Source organism: Molossus molossus, unplaced genomic scaffold, assembly GCF_014108415.1.
Source record: "Molossus molossus isolate mMolMol1 unplaced genomic scaffold, mMolMol1.p scaffold_m16_p_1, whole genome shotgun sequence".
Taxonomy (NCBI): Eukaryota; Metazoa; Chordata; class Mammalia; order Chiroptera; family Molossidae; genus Molossus; species Molossus molossus.
Genome location: NW_023425344.1, coordinates 141,798,183 through 141,817,456, shown reverse-complemented (window position 1 = coordinate 141,817,456; position 19,274 = coordinate 141,798,183).

Sequence of the window (19,274 nt, the reverse complement as noted above, 5' to 3'; positions counted from 1 at the left end):
AATTTTTTCCAGGGAGGCCACTGAGGCTCCAAAAGCATAAGTGACTTGCCCAAGATCATGCAACGAGAAAGAGCGAAGCAGGCTTTCAGATCCAAGTCCACCGACTCCAAGGTCAGTCCTCCTAATACCCATCCGGCGTGATTTCTGGAGAGCCCTCTAGTTCTCAGCTCTCAGGTAAAAGGTCTCTGAGTGGGCAGTGGGCTGCTGGCCTGTTGCCCACCTAATGGGGCTGAGCTTTACTTCGGAGCAAAGACCTGGGTCTCTTGGCCAAGGAAGGTGAGACTCTCCTCCAGAATCATAGCGACCCCTGCTGCTCACTTCCACTCTCTTCTGCAAGATCATTTAATGTAACAGAGACTCTGGGGATTGTCAAATGAGAGCCCCCACTAACACCCTATCCTCTTGAAAAGTCTCCTGGTAAAGCAAAAAGAAAAGTGAGAATGTTTATTTCTGGGCTATGAGGTCTGTGTCTAGGGGCCTCCAAACCCCACATCTTCCTACCCTCCTGTCACAAAGCAGAAACTCTGGACGTTTTGTCAGACACTGAAGGTGAGCCCCCTAATTCCAATTCTTCATAGTCCTGCGTAAGTGTAAAATGAGCCTCAGTTCCCTCATCTGCTAAATGGACAAAAGTGCTTACCTTTCTGCAGGGTGTGTCTGAAGTCTAATACATGACAAGAACTCATTGAGATCCTCTCCGTCCTGAGCCCGAGTTTCCTCGTCTGCTGGTGTTTATTGGGTACCTGGCCTTTGCCTACATTACCTCTCTCAATTATCACAGTAATACTTGATATTACTATGATACGAGTGAAGGCAAAACATCTTCTAGCTTCAGAGACTCTTATTGAGATTCCATAAATAGAATTCAATTTCTATTTGAAATTGAATAAAATCTCTAGACCTGCCAAATTCAAATGCCTCAGAATGGGTAGCACTAGACCTACCTACCAGTCATTCATACCTTGGGGAAAACTACAGTGATACTCTATTGGACCCTTCTCTAAGAGCAGAACATGCCAGTAGAGTGGAGAGACTATAGGACCCTGAACCCTGGGTGGGCACCATGTGGGTACAGGGACATGGCTCAGAGAAAGAAGGGCTCATAGACACCATGTCACAGTGCCTTCCAGTAGCGAGACGCCTTAGATACTATGAAATGTGCAAAGTGAGTGCAGGGCTGGGGAGACATGGAAAAGGAATACATTCGAAAAATTAGTAATTAGAAAAATAAGACTAATGGGGAGACTCCTAGAGCTTGCATCCGCCTTGGCAGACTTCTAGGAAGAGGGGGGCACTGAGCCAAATCTCACCATGTTGCAGGGTCCAGGGGTCAGAGAAGGGTGGGGAAGGCCTGGCTGCTCTCCATTTCCCCATCTTGGGTTGGGGTGGGGGGTTCCCAACCTCACAGGAACCGAGAGCGAACAGGCATGATGGGCTAGAACTGTCATAATATTGAACATCATTTATTGGGTGTCTATAAAGACCACACACAGTACTAAGTTCTTTATGCAAATGATTTCCTGAAAGAAGGATTTGGAGTCAGAAGATTGGGGTTCAGAGTGTTATACCTCCATTTTATAGCTGTGAATCCTTAAGTCTTAACCTCAGTAACTTCGTTTTCTCTCTCTGTAAAATCAGATGAAGAATGGTATCATCACTAATGAAAACAGTCACCATTTATTGAGTGTTTTTTATGTTAAACACTACACAGTCACCGTATGAACTAGTGAGTGTTAATATTTCACACATGAGGAATCTGGAGAGAAGACAGTAAGTGCTTTTTTGAAGGTCTGAGATTAAATCATGAATCTGCAGCTCATCCTCTTCACCCTCACATTATGCTATCTCCCTGACCACCTAACACAGTTGTTTTGAAGCTCAATTATAGTCTTTCTTAAAATGCTTTATCATCATAAAGTGCCATAGTAATTATTGTCGCATTTGAGGAAGAAAATGTTTAATAGATGGCAAATGGATGTGAATACTGTATTTTATTTTATCTGTACGTATGAGTTTCCTCAGAGCTCATTCCAGTTTTTGCAAGTAGACGGAGGTTGATCTGCTGGGCCTGGCACCCGGAAGCACTGGCATCTCCCGGCACTGCACTGTGCGAGGTTACAAAGTTCATTTTTCAAAGCCATCTTCCATTTATCTTCCACCAGAATGCAAGACTCGTGGAGCAGAGACTTTGTCCTGTCAACACAATGTCCCCAGTGACCAGAAGACAGAATGTGGGTATCTGGAGTTCAGTCATTATTTGAATGAATACATGTCTTTTATACCACAGACAAGACAAAAAAAAAAGGAGAGGCACACACTATTTTTATCTGGGAGTTTGAATTAATAGGTTTTTCATACGACGGCATATCTTACACTATTGGGTATCTGGAGTGGCTCATCATGCAATCAATTAAACAAGAAATTATTTTAAGTAAAAATCATAAAAAATAGTAACGGCAGAAAATAAATATAGACGGTGAACATTTTCAACTTTGTGTACATAATCATGGCAGTTTTAAAAAGTAAGTGAAACATCATGGCAGTGTGAGAAGACCTCCAGGTCTCTCCCCTGGAAGGTACAAGTTGGACAGCTCTAATTCAACAGAGAAGTCCCTGTTTAACACACAGACGGTGCTGAGAAGTCCACACTTTGGGACATCTGGAGGTGGGTGAATCTGAGCCCGCAGTGGAGGCCTGACGGAGGGAAGGACAGAATCGGGTGTGCAGGCGAAGCTGGCGCTCCCTGAGGCCCCAGCCCCCACAATAGTTGTGAAGGGTCAGGATGCTATGCCCACTGGGCAAACCAGAGGGGCAGAGGCAGCAATTCAGCCTGCGTAGCTGGTACTTATTGAGGTTGAGCCCAGGGTCAGGGGTTGAGAGGTCCTGCAAAGGGTGGCAGAGGTCAGTCAGCGGGCCACCATCACCACTGCTGGAACCTGCCCTGCCACCATCCTGTGGCCCACTCAGCATTACAATCCTAACTCAGCAGATCGTGAAAGGGCAGAAGCGACTTGCAGTCAAAGTGATCTGTGCTCACTGCAATTAAACCCACCGGAAAGAAAAGAGCTACAGACGGGAACGCTGGTGTGTCTGGCAGCTTCTGGCTCCAGGAAAGCATCACAGGGAATACATAGGCCAGGAGACCCATAGCCCACCATACCCCACCATGGGGGCAGTTGAGATGGAGGCAATTGGGGCATAAAGAGGACACTCACCTCCTAAGAAAATACAGATTTTTCCGCCACTGAGGTGACACCACCCACAGAGATCCCTGAATTCCCTCCAGTGCAGGTAAGAGAAAACAAAAACTTGAGTTATAGCACCACCTACTGGAACACAAAAGAAAGATTTCTACTTTTCGATCTGCTAAACAGCTACAAGAGACAGTACTTAAATATGTATACAGTTGTCCCTCGCCACTTTGCACTTCGACTTTCGCAGCCTCACTCTATACACAGCGATACAGTGAAGCCGCAAAAGTGGAAGCGCGAAGTGGCGAGGGACGACTGTATATAAATAAAGAATCCTACTTCACAGAAATTCATTTATCGCAGTAGAGTCTGGAACTGATTAACCACCATAAACAAGGGCTGACTGTACTAGTATATGTATTTCATTGCCTTAAATGCCCATCAAGTAATAATCAAGGTAGAGAAATAATCCATCAAGTAATAATCAAGATTATGAGGTAGTTTAAAAAGAAAATTAAACATCTCCAAAAAATACACTTAAAGGCATGGAAGACTGTGATTTAAATGACAGAGAACTCAAGATTGCAATTTTGAAAAAACTCAACAAGATAGAAGGAAAATCAGGTCAATGAGCTCAGAAATATAATCAACAATCAACAGACAAAAGGTGAACTTTACCAAGGAGCTTGAAACTGTAAAAAAAAAAAAAAAAAAAAAATTCTGGAACTGAGGAACTCAATAAATGAGATGAAGAATGAATTAGAGAGCTTAGAAAATAAAGCAGACCAGATGGAGGTAAGAATTAGTGACACTAAAGATAGAAATTTAGAATTGACTCAGGCCCGACTGGTATGACTCGGTGGTTGAGTGTCAACACATGCACCAGGAGTTCGCCAGTTCGATTCCCGATCAGAGCACATGCCCAGGTTGTGGGCCAATTTCCTGTAGGAGCCATGCAGGAGGCAGCCAATTGATGTTCTCTCATCGATGTTTTTATCTCTCTTCCCCTCTCCATTTGTCCCTCTCTAAAAGCAATAAAGAAAAAAAAAATTAGAACTGACTCAAGTGGAAGAGAGCAAATGGAAACTTAAAGAAAAAAAGGAAAGAACTCTATGAGATTTAACATGATTAGAATGTACGAATAATGGGTATACCAGAAGGAGAAGAGAGGGAGAAAGGAACAGAATATTCCTATTTAATCAAGTAATCAATTATAACTTTCTAAACCTATAGAAAGAGCTGGACCCTCGAATCCAAGAAGCTAGCAGAAACCCTAATTATCACAATGCAAAATTACATTCTCCAAGGTACATGGTATTAAAACTCTCAAAAGTTAATGACAAAGAAAGAATTCTCAAGGCAGCCAGGGAAAAGAAGATGGGAACCCCACTAGATTATCATCAGATTTTTCAGCAGAAACTCTAGAAGCTGGGAGCAAGGAGACACAAATATTCAAAATATTGGGGGAAAAAATCACCAGCCAAGAATAATATATCCACCAAAGTTATCCTTTCAATATAATGGGAAAATAAAGGCTTTTCCACACAAACAGAAGCTGAGGAAATGTATCACCACAAGATCTGCATTAGAAGAAATGCTTAAAGAAGCTCTTCTACCTAGAACAAAAAGGCAAAAGGACACAAAATTGAGACTAGGATGGCAAATAGACAGAAGCAAGAAATTGCACTACCTTTCTTGATTGAGCCACACAGAACTGGGTGTTTAAATATAATATAAAGGTTAAAGGAGTAAAAGCATTTAAAAAAAAAAAAGAAGACAATAGCATGATTTGGAAATGAACACAGTATAAACAGGAATAATTTGTCACACAAAAATATAAAAGATGATGGGAGAAAGAATAAATGGAGATAACATGCATTCAGAAGAAAAAGGACTGTTGTACACATAAACTTTCTTTACATGTATATAATGGTAACCACAAAACAAAAATCTGGAACTGAGACCCATAAAATAAAGAAAGGAGGAAACAGGAAAAAAGTATAGAACATCGCCAAACTAAAATAGCAGACAGAAACACAACAGAAAAGAAACAATGGCTACACAGAGCAAGAAACCCAGATAAAATGGCTATATGAGATCCTATGTCAGTAATCATCCTAAATGTAAACAGACTAAATTCACTGATTAAAAGGCACAGAGTAGCAGGATGAATCAAAAAACTAACCCATGCACTGGCCAGTTTGGCTCAGTGGTTGAGCGTCGGCCTGCGGCCCAGAGAGTCCCGGGTTCGGTTCTTTTTTGTTTTGTTTTTTAATTTTTTTTTTTCAAACCTTTATTGTTGGATGTAAAATGTATTACAGATGTTCCACATTTTTTCCCCATTGACTCACTCCTCCCCCCTCCCACCCCCCGCCCACCTTTTCCCACACTATTGTCTGTGTCCATTGGTTATGCATATAAGTTCTTCGGTTTATTTCTTCCCCCCCCCCCCACCCAACCCCTTTCCCTTTGAGGTTTGTCAGTCTAGCAATGAATTTGTGCTTCTTAATCCCTTCACCCTTTTCACCCATTCCCCCAACCCCCCTCCCAACTGGCAACCAACAAAATGTTCTCTGTATCTATGAGAATGTTTCTGTTCTTCCTGTTCATTTTGTTTGTAGATTCCATTGTTGATAGATATGTATTCATTGCCATTTTGTTTGTTCATACATTTTATCTTTTTCTTCAAAAAGACCCTTCATCATGTCATATAATAACGGTTTGGTGGTGATGGACTCCTTTAACTTTTTCTTGTCAGGGAAAGTTTTTATATGTCCATCAATTCTAAATGACAGCTTTGCAGGATAGAGTAATTTTGGTTGTAGGTTCTTGCTTTTCATCACTCTGAATATTTCTTGCCACTCCCTTCTGGTCTGCAAAGTTTCTTTTGAGAAATCAGCTGACAGCCTTATGGGAACTCCCTTGTAGGTAATTAGCTGCTTTTCTCTTGCTGCTTTTAAGATTCTCTCTTTGTCTTGAACCTTTTGTATTTTGATGATGATGTGTCTTGGTGTGGGCCTCTTGGGGTTCATCTTGTTTGGGACTCTCTGTGATTCCTGGACTTGTATGTCTGTTTCCTTCACCAAGTTAGGAAAGTTTTCTGCCATTATTGTTTCAAACAGGTTTTTGATTTCTGGTTCTCGCTCTTCTCCTTCTGGCACCCCCAAGATGCAAATGTTGGCACTCTTGAAGTTGTCCCAGAGGCTCCTTACACTATCCTTATTTTTTTTGGATTCTTTTTTCTTTTTGCTGTTCTGATTGGGCGTTTTTTGCTTCCCTGTGTGTCTCTGGCGCCCGTGGAGCTGCCTCCCCTCCAAGCTTAGAGGGAGAGAGTCCGATAAGTCCGTGCGCGGGCCCTTTAGGGAGCTGCCTGGGGCTCCAGCCGCGTCAGCTTTTGAGCCTCAGTTCCCGCTGGTTTTTCCAGCCAGAAGTTATGGGGACTTCTCTTCCTGGCACTGGAAACCTGAGCGGGGTGCCTGGTGTGGGACGGGGACCCCTCAGTCCTCAGGTAGGACCTTCCCAGCCACGGGAGCCTCCTGATTTTTATCCGCCACGTGTGGGTGTGGGACCAGCCCCTCCGCCGCCGCCCCTCCTACCAGTCTGGATGTGGCTGCTGCTTTAATTCCGTAGTTGTGGGACTTCCATTCAGCTTGATTTCAGGTGGTTTTGAATGATGGTTGTTCTGTAGTTTAGTTGTAACTTTGATGTGGTTGTGGGAGGACGCGATACCGCGTTTACCTACCAGCCATCTTGACCAGAAGTCTGCCCGGGTTCGGTTCTTGCTAGGGGCACGTACCACACACACAAAAAAAACAACAACACTCTATGCTGCTTTTAGGAAACACATCTCAGCTGTAAAGACAAACATAAGCTCAAAGTATATCCAGAGAAAATGTGTTGCAGTACTATTTATATCAGACATAACAGATTTGAAGATTTTTTAAAAAGGTAACAGAGCCCTGGTCGAGCAGCTCAGTTGGTTAGAGTGTCGTTCCAGTTCACCAAGGTTGTGTGTTCCATCCCCGGTCAGGGGACATATAAGCAGCATAAATAAGTGGAACAAAATGATGTCTCTCCCCCTCACCCCACCCCTTCCTCTCTCTCTCTCCCTAAAATCAATCAATTAATAAAAATTTTAAGGTACGGACATTTTATGATGAGAAAGGAGACAATGCATCAAGAAGACATAATAATTTTCAATATATATGCACCCAACCTGGGAGCACCAAAATATATAAAACCATTACTAAAAGAACTAAAGGGAGAAAGTGACAAAATACAATTACTGTAGAGGATCTATGTACCCCACTGACAGCAATAATTAGTCGTCCAAACAGAAAATCAATAAGGAAATATCAACCTTAAGTGACACATTAGACCAAATGGACATAATCAATATTTACAGAGCTTTTTTTTTTTTAATCCTCATCCGAGGACATTTTTGCATTTATCTTCAGACAGAGGAAGAGAGAGAGAAACATTGACGTGAGAGACACACATCAAGTGGCTGCCACCCACATGACCCCAACCAGGGCAGGGGACAAACTGCAACCGAGGTACGTGCCCTTAGCAGGAACCAAACCCGGACTCTCCGGGCCATGGGCCAATGCCCTAACTGCCAAGCAAAACGGCCAGGCACTATTTACAGAGTTTTTTATCCCAGAACACCAGAATATACATTCTTCTCTGTGCATAGTGCACATGGAACATTCTCAAAGATAGACCATATGTTGGGCACAAAACTAGTCTCAACAAATATAAGATTGAAATCTACCAAACATATTCTCTGACCATAACAGTTTGAAACTGGAAATCAACCACAAAAAGAAAGCTGGAAAATCCATAAATATGTAGAGATTTAAAACAATTATACCAAAACAACTACTGGGTCAAAGAAGAAAAAGGAAGAAATGAAAGAAGAGACCAAAAGATACCTAGAGACAAATTAGAATAACAATACGACATATCAAAACGTGAAGATTGCAGCCAAAGGCAAGTTTATAGCAGTACAGGCCTACATCAAGAAACAAGAAAAATCTCAAATAAACAGCCTAACTTTTCACTTTAATGAACTAGAAAAATAACAAATGAATCCCAAAGTAAGTAGAAAGAGGGAAATAATAAAAATTAGAATAGATTTAAATGAAATCGAGAATGAAAATACAATAGAAAGAAATCAATGCAACAAAGGCTGGTTCTTTGAAAAGGTAAATAAAATGGACAAGACTCTTCCCAGACTCACTAAGAAAAACTCAAATAAACAAAACTAGGAATGAAAGAGAAGTTACATTAACACCACAGAAATACAAAGGACTATACAAGAATACTACAGAAAGCTATATGCCACCAAATACAATAACCAAAAGAAATGAACAAATTCTTAGAAATATATAATTTTCCTTGACTGAATCACAAAGAACTGGAAAATCTAAATAGACTGATCAACAGTAAGGAAATTGAAACAATCATCAAAAATCTCCCCCACAATTGAGGTCAAGATGGCAGTGTAAGTAAACATGGTACTCACATCCTCCCACAACCACATCAAAATTACAACTAACCTACGAAACAACCATCCTTGAGAACCACCTGAAATCCAGCTGAGCAGAAGTCCTGTATCTAAGGATAGAAAGAAGAGCACAGCAACAGGCAGAGACGCAGTAAGGCCGGTCCCATACCCACTTGTGGTTAAAAATCAGGAGGGACATCTCTGCCGCAGAGGTCGCCCCTGAGGACCAAGGGGTTCCAGCCCCACTCCAGGCTGCCCAGCCCAGGGTCTCAGTGCTGGAAAGAGAAGTCTCCATAGTTTCTAGCTGTGAAAATCAGCAGAGACTGTGGCTGAGTGTGGAGGGCTGCTGGAGTCCCTTCCTCTTGAAGGGCCTGTGAACTGACTCACTCCCTCTGAGCTCCAGGGGCGGGGCAGGAGCTTGGAAAGTGACAGGGATATATGAGGAGTACCTGAATTGTCTGTCTTTGGGGCAAGAGTTGGAGGGCAGCTTTATTCCAGACAACAGTGCTGGCAGAGGCCACTGTTCCTTTGCTGGGCTCTCCCACTACTGAGCCAGCAGGAGGGCACCACATCAGTCTCCATCAACCTGGCTAAAACTGTTCACTCCACCTGGTGATTCTGAGACCCCACCCCACCCAAGCTGCCCACTGCCGTTTCCGTACAAACGGGCCATCTTGGCTCATGCTTCAGGTGTTCCTAAAGTCTCTCAAGCAAGCAGCATCTGGCCTCAGCGTGTCCCTTGCCTCTTGCGAAGTGACCTCAAGCCCAACACCAGCAGCAGCTAAGCTTGGTTCGCTGCTTGGCCTCTCCTAGGCACCACCAAGCTAAGGACAAGTAGCAGGCATCTGCAGATTGCTTTATAACTCCTGCTGGGTGGCCCCGGGCCAGGCACAGGCAGTGCCTGACCTTGGCCTGCACCTCTCAGGAGGCTTGCTTGCCCAATGGCCAGCTTCAGACCACGCCAGACCACCATTCAACCACCTCCACAAGAGACACATTCAAGAGACAGACTCATCAAGCACCAGAGACCCACTAAAGCAAGAGCTACTCTGTGAGGTCGGCCCCTGCACAGCAGCTCCTTCACCATAGTTGTGGCCAGTTCACACGGCTCATCAGCCTGGAGGTAAATTTGTCCCTCTGACATGTCTACAGCCATCAAAGTTCAACTAAAACAGGAGCTTGTACACAGCCTACATGGGGGGGGGGTGTGTGCACCTGGAGTGTCCAGCTCAGGTGACCAGAGAGGCTGTGCCACTGGGCCCTAGACGACACCTATTACATGAGGCCACTCTACCAAGGCCGGAGATGTAGCAGCTCTACCTTATACATGGAAACAAGCTAACTTCTTGGATCTGTAGGTTATAGTTTTCACCAGCCAAGAACAATATATCCACCCAAGTTATCCTTTTGATGTGATGGGAAAATAAAGGCTTTTCCAGACAAACAGAAGTTGAAAAAATTTATCACTACAAGACCTGCAATATAAGAAATGCTAAAATGCCCAGCCAGTGTGGCTCAGTGGATTGAGCATCGTCCCATGGACTGAGAGACCCAGGTTCAATTCCTGGTCAGGGCACATGCCTGGGTTGTGGGCTTGATCCCCAGTGGGGGACGTGCAGGAGGTGGCCGATGGATGTTTCTCTCTCACATCAATGTTTCTAACTCTCTCTCCCTTCCTCTCTCTCTAAAATTCAATAAAAATATTTTTAAGTTAATCCTACAAACTTCAAGAAAAATTCAGTAAGCCAGTAAATTTACAACTGCATATAGATTTAAAACCAAGTAATGTCACACTGTGCTGCTGCAAAGAGAGAAAATAAATGAATTAATTTTAAAACGGGTGGGAAAGAGCCTGGCCAGTGTGGTTCAGTGACTGAGCACTGACTCATGCAAGAAGTCACCGGTTCGATTCCCGGTCAGGGCACATGCCCAGGTTGTGGGCCCGATCCCCAGTGGGGGACATGTAGGAGGCGGCCAATTGATGTTCTCTCTCATAATATTTCTATCTCTCTCTCCCTCTCCCTTACTCTCTCTCTAAAATAAATAAAGAAAAATAAATAAAATGAGCGGGAAAGAAGAAGAAAGGAAGGAAGATAGAAGAAAAAGAAAGATAGGAAAAAGGGAAGGATTGTATGGTAAGTAGAGCTTGACAATGTTGTGAATAGATTCCCTAACACAGTTCAAAACCCAGCTCTAGATTGTAATGGAAAAATTTCCTTAAAAAAGCATAAACAGGTAGATTCATATGAGATTTCCTCCTCCATCACCTTTTTTCTATTTTTCAGTATGTACATATATTCTGTATATCAAGGACAAACAGTGGAGCTGTGTGTGCTGTTTGGTACCTTTGGACCCTCAGTATATAATTGTCTGTAGTATCTCCTACCCAAGATACAGTTTTGAACACAATCACCAATATTCATGAGTGTGAACATGGTTGTAAAATTCTAGGTTAATGTTGCACTGTAACCAATTTAACAATGGCTTGGCAGGGCAAAATTTATAGGTTTGTATCCATTTCAAATAAGGATTTGTATTCCAACAGGTTTAGGAAGACACCCACTGGATTATATGTCCACAAATAATAGTCAGATAACATAATCCTGCTGATCTTGTCACCAGACAAGGACCAGCCCAGAGCAGGTCGGCCTCCTCAGTCCAGCTGGTAGTGTGTGGGTTCTTGACTATGTGCAGGAAAGATTTCACAACATGAGTCCAGGTGATTTTAAGAGCCTCTTCCCATTATGCCATGGTTGTGGGTTCAATCCCCAGTCAGGACACATATAAGAAGCAAACTGCCCTGGCCGGTTTGGCTCAGTGGTTAGAGCGTCGGCCTGCAGTCCAGAGAGACCCGGTTTCGGTTCCCGCTAAGGGCATGTACCTTGGTTGCAGTTTGTCCCCGGCCCTGGATGGGTCATGTGGATGGCAACCACTCAATGTGTCCCTTTCACATCGATGTTTCTCTCTCTCTCTCTCTCCCTCCCACTCTATCTGAAGAAAAAATGGAAAAAAATGTCCTCGAGTGAGGATAAAAAAAAAAGTTCATGCCTGAGAAGGGGCATGAGCATGCTCTAGAGCAAATCCCCACTGGTATCCTTTGTCTTAAGGGTTTTATCTCTCTTATGCAGGTGAGAATCTTAGGGGAGGATTTCAGCAGAATATTCATCAGCTTTCTGGGTACAATAATCTGAGTTTAGGATTATTCTTGGTCTGCTTTACTGGTTTACTTTGATCTTGGTTCTATCTGGCTCTAATCAAATTTTTGTTTTATGTTCCCCTGACTTCATCTGTCCTTGGGTTTGGCTGGCGCAAATGGCATTAATTGGGTCTCTGTTGTCTATCTCCCTGAGCAGGGTGATGTAAGCTATGTATTCTCTATTTAAGGAGGAGAGGTGTATACCATTTGCTCTCAACTATCCTTGGTTCAAGGGAATGAGGGCTTGCAATTCACTAGCTGGCTGTATGTTGTTCAAATTGTTTGGTCTTGTTGAATTATCTTATCTCAGTTTCCCCATTCCATTTGCCCAGGAATTTTCCTAGCTTCTTACTATCCTGCTTCAATCTGAAAACTGATTTCAGGGGTAACATTATAGTTTCATAAATCCCGGTCAATGGTGCTCTGACCCTCTGTTGTAAAGTAGGGCAGCGGTTCCCAAGCTCCTCCCTTCTCTGGGGGAAGGATAGCTACCCTGTGTGCCAGCTTCTCAAATAACTAGATTAATGCTGGAAAAGGAAAGTTCTAGAGCCTTTGAAACAGTTTCTGATATTGGACTTCATTTTCAAATGTAAAAATTGGTCTTTCTTCTGCTTCTTATATCTTTTTTAATTACATGAACCATATGTTATGAATTCAAGGTACTCGTGAAACCAATGTGCTTACAACAACAACAGTTATCTTGGTTATGCAAGAAGTTTAACCTGGAACTTTATAATAACTTCAATATGGGTATAGTTTAACAGTATATCAAATATTCTAAGGCGTAGAACAAGTTACCCAATGTATCTGACCCTTTCAGGATATCTTTGGTAATGGTCATCTCCATCCACAGGAATAGGAGGAGATTCCTGACAATCCTGTTTTTCCCATGTGACCCCTCAATACATCCATCCCTGGCCATACCAACTGGACAACAGGTAGACTCACTGTCCTAATTGGCTAATTGGATTCTTATTCCTAAAAATTTTAAATCAGATCTGAAGGAAAACCATATTGGTGTGTCTCTTCCCAGTGGATCCATATCTTACTAATGAGGCATTATGTCACAATCATATTCTTCTCTGAGTACAGAAGTTAGTCCTTGGGACAGAAGTTAGTCTTCAGGGAGAAAGAAAAAAGCAGATGTACAGAGAGAAGCAGAAATGAAAGAGAGATTATTCCCTGAGCTTCGTTGCAGTTTCAGACCCTTCCTAGGTCTGCATAGCAGTCTCTGAGTTTCATGAGACAGCTTATAACTTTATATAAAATCACCTTTCTTTTTGCTAAAGCAAAGCCCAGTAGGCTCCTGTTATAGCAAGCATCCAAAAAACTGCTTCAATGAATATGCTTGAAACAATTGAAAAAAATAGAAAGTCTCAGCAAAGATATAGAAGGTATATGGAAGAACTAAATGAAATTATAATATAATAACAAATAAAAAGCTCAGTGGGTGGGCTCAACAACAGAATGAAAGGACAGAGAAAAGAATTAGTGAGCTGGAAGATACAACAATAAAAATGATCTAATCTAAACAAAGAGGCAAATAGAATATATATATATTTTTTTACATGAGAAGAGCCTCACCCTAGCTGGTTTTGCTCAGTGGTTAGAGCATCAGCCCATGGACCGAAGGGTTGCAGGTTCAATTCTGGTCAAGGGCATGTACCTGGGTTGCAGGTTCAATCCCCAGTCCCAGTCACGGTCATGTGGGAGGCAACCAATCCATGTGACTCTCTCATATCAATGTTTCTTCTCTCTCTCTCTCTTCCTCTCTCTCTCTTTCTCTCTCTCCATCCCTCCCACTCTATCTTAAAAAAAAAAAAAAGGAAAAATATCCTCAGATGAGAATTAACAAAAAATTAAAATTAAAATAAAAACAGAAGTATAAATTATGTTTGATGATTGCAGCAAAAATTGATTACAGTTTGATGTGGTTCTGAATGTCAGTAGAGAAAATGTTGCCCTGCTGGTATGGTTGAGTGGTTGAGCATTGACCCATGCACCAAGAGGTCACTGGTGGCAATTCCTGATCAGGGCACATGCCCAGGTTGTGGGCGAAATTCCCAGTGGGGGGCATGCAGGAGGTGGCCAATCAATGTTCTCTCTCATCAATGTTTCTATCTCTCCCTTTTCCTTCCTCTCTCTCTAAAATCAATAAAGAAAAAACGTTTTTTATAAAGATAAAATGTTAAAGACAATTACAAGCAGATTAACAAAGGAACAGACATATGTGAAGCAAAAACTGATAAAACTGAAACAAGAAATAGATCAGTCCACAATTAGTGATGGAGATTTCAATCTCTCTCTTTCAATAATTGAGAAAACTGGCCTGGCCAGTGTGGCACAATTGGTTGGGTATCATCCTGTGCATGAAGGTTGCTGCTTTGATTTCCAGTCCGGGCACATGCCCAGGTTTCAGGCTTAATCCCGGGTTGGGTTGTGCAAGAAGCAGCCAATCAATGTTATGCTCTCACACCAATGTTTTTCTCTTTTCCCTTCCTCTGTCTCTAAAATTGATAAACTATTCATTTAAAAAAAAATAATCAAAAGAACAAACTAGACAAAAAATCAGCAAGGATACAGAATAATTTAACATCAGCATCAACTGATAGGATATATACAACACTTAAAGAACATTTCACCTAACAACACAGAGTACATATTCTTATCAAATATCCATGGAACATATACTAACATAGATCATATTCTTGGCCACAAAACAAATCTCTACAAATTTTAAAGAACTGAAATAATACAGAATGTGTTCTCCAACCACAATGAAATCAAACTAGAAATTAATAATAGGAAAATCCCAAAACAGTTGGAAACTAACCCATAATTCATGGGTCAAAGAATAAGACTCAAGGGAAAGAAAAATATAGTGAAATGCCCTGGCTGGTTTGGCTCAGTGGTTGTAGTGTCGGCCTGTGGACCAGAGTCCTGAGTTTGGTTCCCACTAGGGGCATGTGCCAAGAAAAAAAAAAAAAAAAATACAGTGAAATGAATGAAAATGAAAACACAACATATAAAATTTTTCAGGACACAGCTAAAGCAATGCCAAGGGGAAAATTTATAGCACTGAATGCATATGTTACAATAAAGAAAAGTCATAAATCAATAATCTAAGTCCCCATATCAAAAAGCCAAAAAATAAATAAATAAAAGAAAGAGCAAAGTAAATCCCAAAGCAACAGGAGAAAATATTAAAGATAAGAGCAATCAATGAAATTGAGAACAGAAAAACAAGAGAGAAAACCAATGAAACAAAGAGCTTGTTCATTGGAATGATGAATTAAAGTGACAGTCTCTAGCAAGACTGACAAAAAGAAAAGAGAAGATACAATATCAGAAATGAAACATGAGCTATCACTACAGACCCTGCAGGTATCAAAGTGATAATAATGGAATGCTACAAGCAACTTTACACACATACATTTGACTACTTATATGAAAGATCAATTCCTCAAAAGGCAGAAACTTCCCCAGCTCACCTAATATGAAATAAATCATTTGAATAGCCCTGTAATTATTCAGGATCATACAGTACAAATAAGACCAAACAATAAAAAACAAAAAATCCCTACAGACCAATATCCCTCACTCATATAGAAGGAAAAATTTTAAACAAAACAATAGCAAATAAAATTAAGCAATATATATTCTTAAATCATATACCATGACCAAGTGAAGTTTATTTCAGGGATGCAAGGCTGCTTCAATATTTGAAAAATCAATGTAATCTGCCATATTAACAGGCTAAAGAAAAAAAGTCATATAATCTAATCTACCAATGCAGAAAAGCATTTGACAAAAGTCAGCACCTACTCCTGGTATTCTTAAGAAAAATAGGAATATCTTCACCAACTTCATTTTTTTTAATGTGCATAAAACATCATAAAATATATAAGCTAGCATTATACTGAATGATGAAAGACTAAGTGCTCTCCCCCTAGGATCAGGTACAAAGCAAGGGTGTCTAGCCTCACTGCTCTTATTCAGCATAGTGCTGGAAGTTCTTGCCAGTGTATTAAGGCAAGAAAAGGAAATAAAAGGCATATACATTGTAAAGGAAGAAATAAACTGTTCTTATTTGTAAAGGCATGATTTCCTACTTAGAATATCCCAAGAAATCTACCATAAACAACAACAACAACAAAAACCCTATACAACTAATTAGTGAGTTTAGCAAGGTTGCAGAATTACAAAAAGAACACTCAAAATCCATTGCATTTCTGTAGACCAGCAATAAATACATGGATACAAATTAAAAATACAATAATATTGAAATATTTAGGTGTAACAAAACATGTATAGGGCATGCATGCTAAAAAAAAATTAAAACTACTGATTTAAGAAATCAGAAAATATCTAAATACATTAAGAGACATACAGTGTTCACATTTGGAAGGTTCAACATGGTAAAGATGTCAATTTCTTCAGTGTAATGTAATTCCTATAAAAATTTCAGCAAGATTACTCTAAAATTTATGTGGAAAGGCAAAGAAACTAGAACAGCTGTGGCCTTGATGGAGGGATAAACACAAAGATCAATGGAACACAGTGGAGAATCCAGAAATAGACCCACACAAATATACCCAACTGATTTGTGTGTGTGTGTGTGTGTGTATAATTATATATATACTCATATATTATACATTTTTGTATATATAAATACACATCTAAATATAAATAAATATATATATATAAAACATTGTGGTAAAATATAAACATAAAATTTGCCATTTTAACCATTTTTTAAATTTTTCTTTATTGATTTTAGAATGAGAAGGAGAGGGAGAGAGAGATAGAAACATCGATGAGAGAGAACATTGAATGGCTGCCTCCTGCATGCCCCTCTGCATGCCCTCCCCCCTACTAGGGATCAGGCCCACAACCTGGGCATATGCCCTAACCAGGAATCAAACCGGTGACCTATTGGTACACGGGTTGACGCTTAACCAGTGAGCCACACCAGCTGGGCCATTTTAACCATTTTGAAGTGTACAATTCAGGAGCATTAAACAGCAACTTTTTATCCATTAAGTAATATCTACTTTCTGTCTCCGTGTGCTTGCCTTTTCTAGATATTTCATAGAAGAGGTATCATACAGCATTTGTCCTTTTGTGTCTGGCTTACTTCACTTAGCATAATGTTTTCAAGATTCAACTATGTTGTAGTATATGTCAGAACTTCATTCCTTTCTATGTCTGAATAATAGTCTATAATTCCATATTTTGTTCACCCATTATCCATTGATGGACACTCAGGTTTCCACCTTCTGGCCATTGTGAATAATGTGCCATAAGCCTTGGTATACAAGTAACTGAATCTCGATTTTCCATTATTTCAGGTATGCACCTAGGAGTAGAATCACTTGACCATATGGTAATTGCATCTTTAACTTTGGGAGAAAATACCAAGCTATTTTTCACAGCAGCTATACCATTGTACATTCTTACCAGCAATGTATGAGAGCCCCAATTACCCCACATTCTCACCAACCCTTGTTATTAGTTGTTTTTGTTTTTGTTTTTTTAAATTCTTATTATAGCAATCCTAGTAGGTGTGAAGTAGTATCTCACTGTGGTTTTGACTGCATTTCTTTAACAAATAATGAATGAATGCACAAAGAGACTTACTATTTTAAGAACATTTTTTATCATGAGGATAAATCACTCTTTCATTTCATATTATTATTAATGCACAAGAGCATTAATATTGATTTTGATAATGATAGCTCAGCATTTGTATGTATTTATCTTAATTATTCCCTTTTTTTAATAAATGGCATATTTGGATAATTAAGGAAACTTTAAAATGGTATAGATATTAGATGTTATAAAGGAAACATTTTTATTTTATTAATGATTATATGGTATGGTAATTATATCAAACAAATTCCCTTTTCCTCATACTAAGTATTTAGGAGTAAAAAATCCCTGAGATTTTCTTTAAAACAGCCCCTCTCCCCAAATATGTATTTTGGGGTTGAGAACAGATGAATTAAGAACAGTAAAATGCTGATAGCATTCCTCTGGGTTGCTCAAGGAGGACAATACTCCTAGGCTTGAAGGGGAGAAAGGAGGGGCAGTTTTCAGGCCCCAGAGGAAGAGAGCTCTGTGAGAAGGCAGTGTGACAGGAGCTGCCAGTCAGGGTGTGGGTCAGGGTGTAGGGGAGAGAGCCTGACTTCACTCTCCTTCTGCCCTTTTTTTTTTTTTTTATCCTCACCCAAGGACATTTTTTTCCATTTTTTGTTCAGATAGAGTGGAAGGGAGAGAGAAACATTGATGTGAAAGGGACACATCGAGTGGCTGCCACCCGCATGACTCAACCAGGGCCAGGGACAAACTGCAACCCAGGTACGTGCCCTTAGCAGAAACTGAACCCAGGAACTGAACCCAGGTCTCTCTGGACCGCAGGTCGACGCTCTAACCACTGGGCTAAACCGGCCAGGGCTCCTTCTACCTTTGATCCTCACCTGCTAGGTCTTCCCATGGGCAGATCCATCCAAAAGCTGGAGAACAGGGAACCCTGGCTCATGACGATTCTTACATAGATCCTGCCCGCCTTACACAGTGGGTGGACCTAGCAGGCCTGGTCCATTACCATTTTGTGTATATGGGAGACTTTTATAATTAATAGTTTGAAGAAGACCAAGGAATTTGCATTTTCTGCTTTTGGGTAAGAAAGATTAACACATGGTTTTTAGATCAAGTATATTAAGTGAATTATTCAAATTTTCTTAATTTTTATTTATTTCTGCATATGTGGTATGTTGAATTCCAATGAAATGTGTTAAAAATATCTTACCTACATTTTTAGAATTATAAATTTCTTTTTACTCATCATAGTTTTGTTTTACATTATTTAAACCTATGGTTTCGTGAATAATACATCTTCTTGAACTATGGTTCTTTTTGTTAATATGAAATATTACTTGCTCTTTAAAGGCTTTTTGCATAAATTTTATTTGGCATTAGCTAACTCTGCCTTTTTGTTAGAATTTGTTTTGAACATTTTTTCTGTTTATTTATTTTCAACATTTCTCTTTGTTTTGTTTTAAGTGCGTGTGTCTTAAACATAGGACATAGTCAGATGTTTTTTTCTTTTCTTAAATCCAATCTGAACATCTCGTCTTTTAATAGGTGAATCTCGTCCCTTCACATTAGTTATGATGACTGATTTAACAAATACCCTTTTCCGTAATATGCGATATTGTGTATCTATACATCATGACGACTACAGACTGTATCCTTTAACAGAATATTGTTAATGAATGTAGCAGTTTTGTCTTTATTTCTTTTCACATGCCAGACTATGCCCCCCTTGGGAAATGAGCTGTACCACAAAATGTATTAGAGCTCTGTCATTGTACAA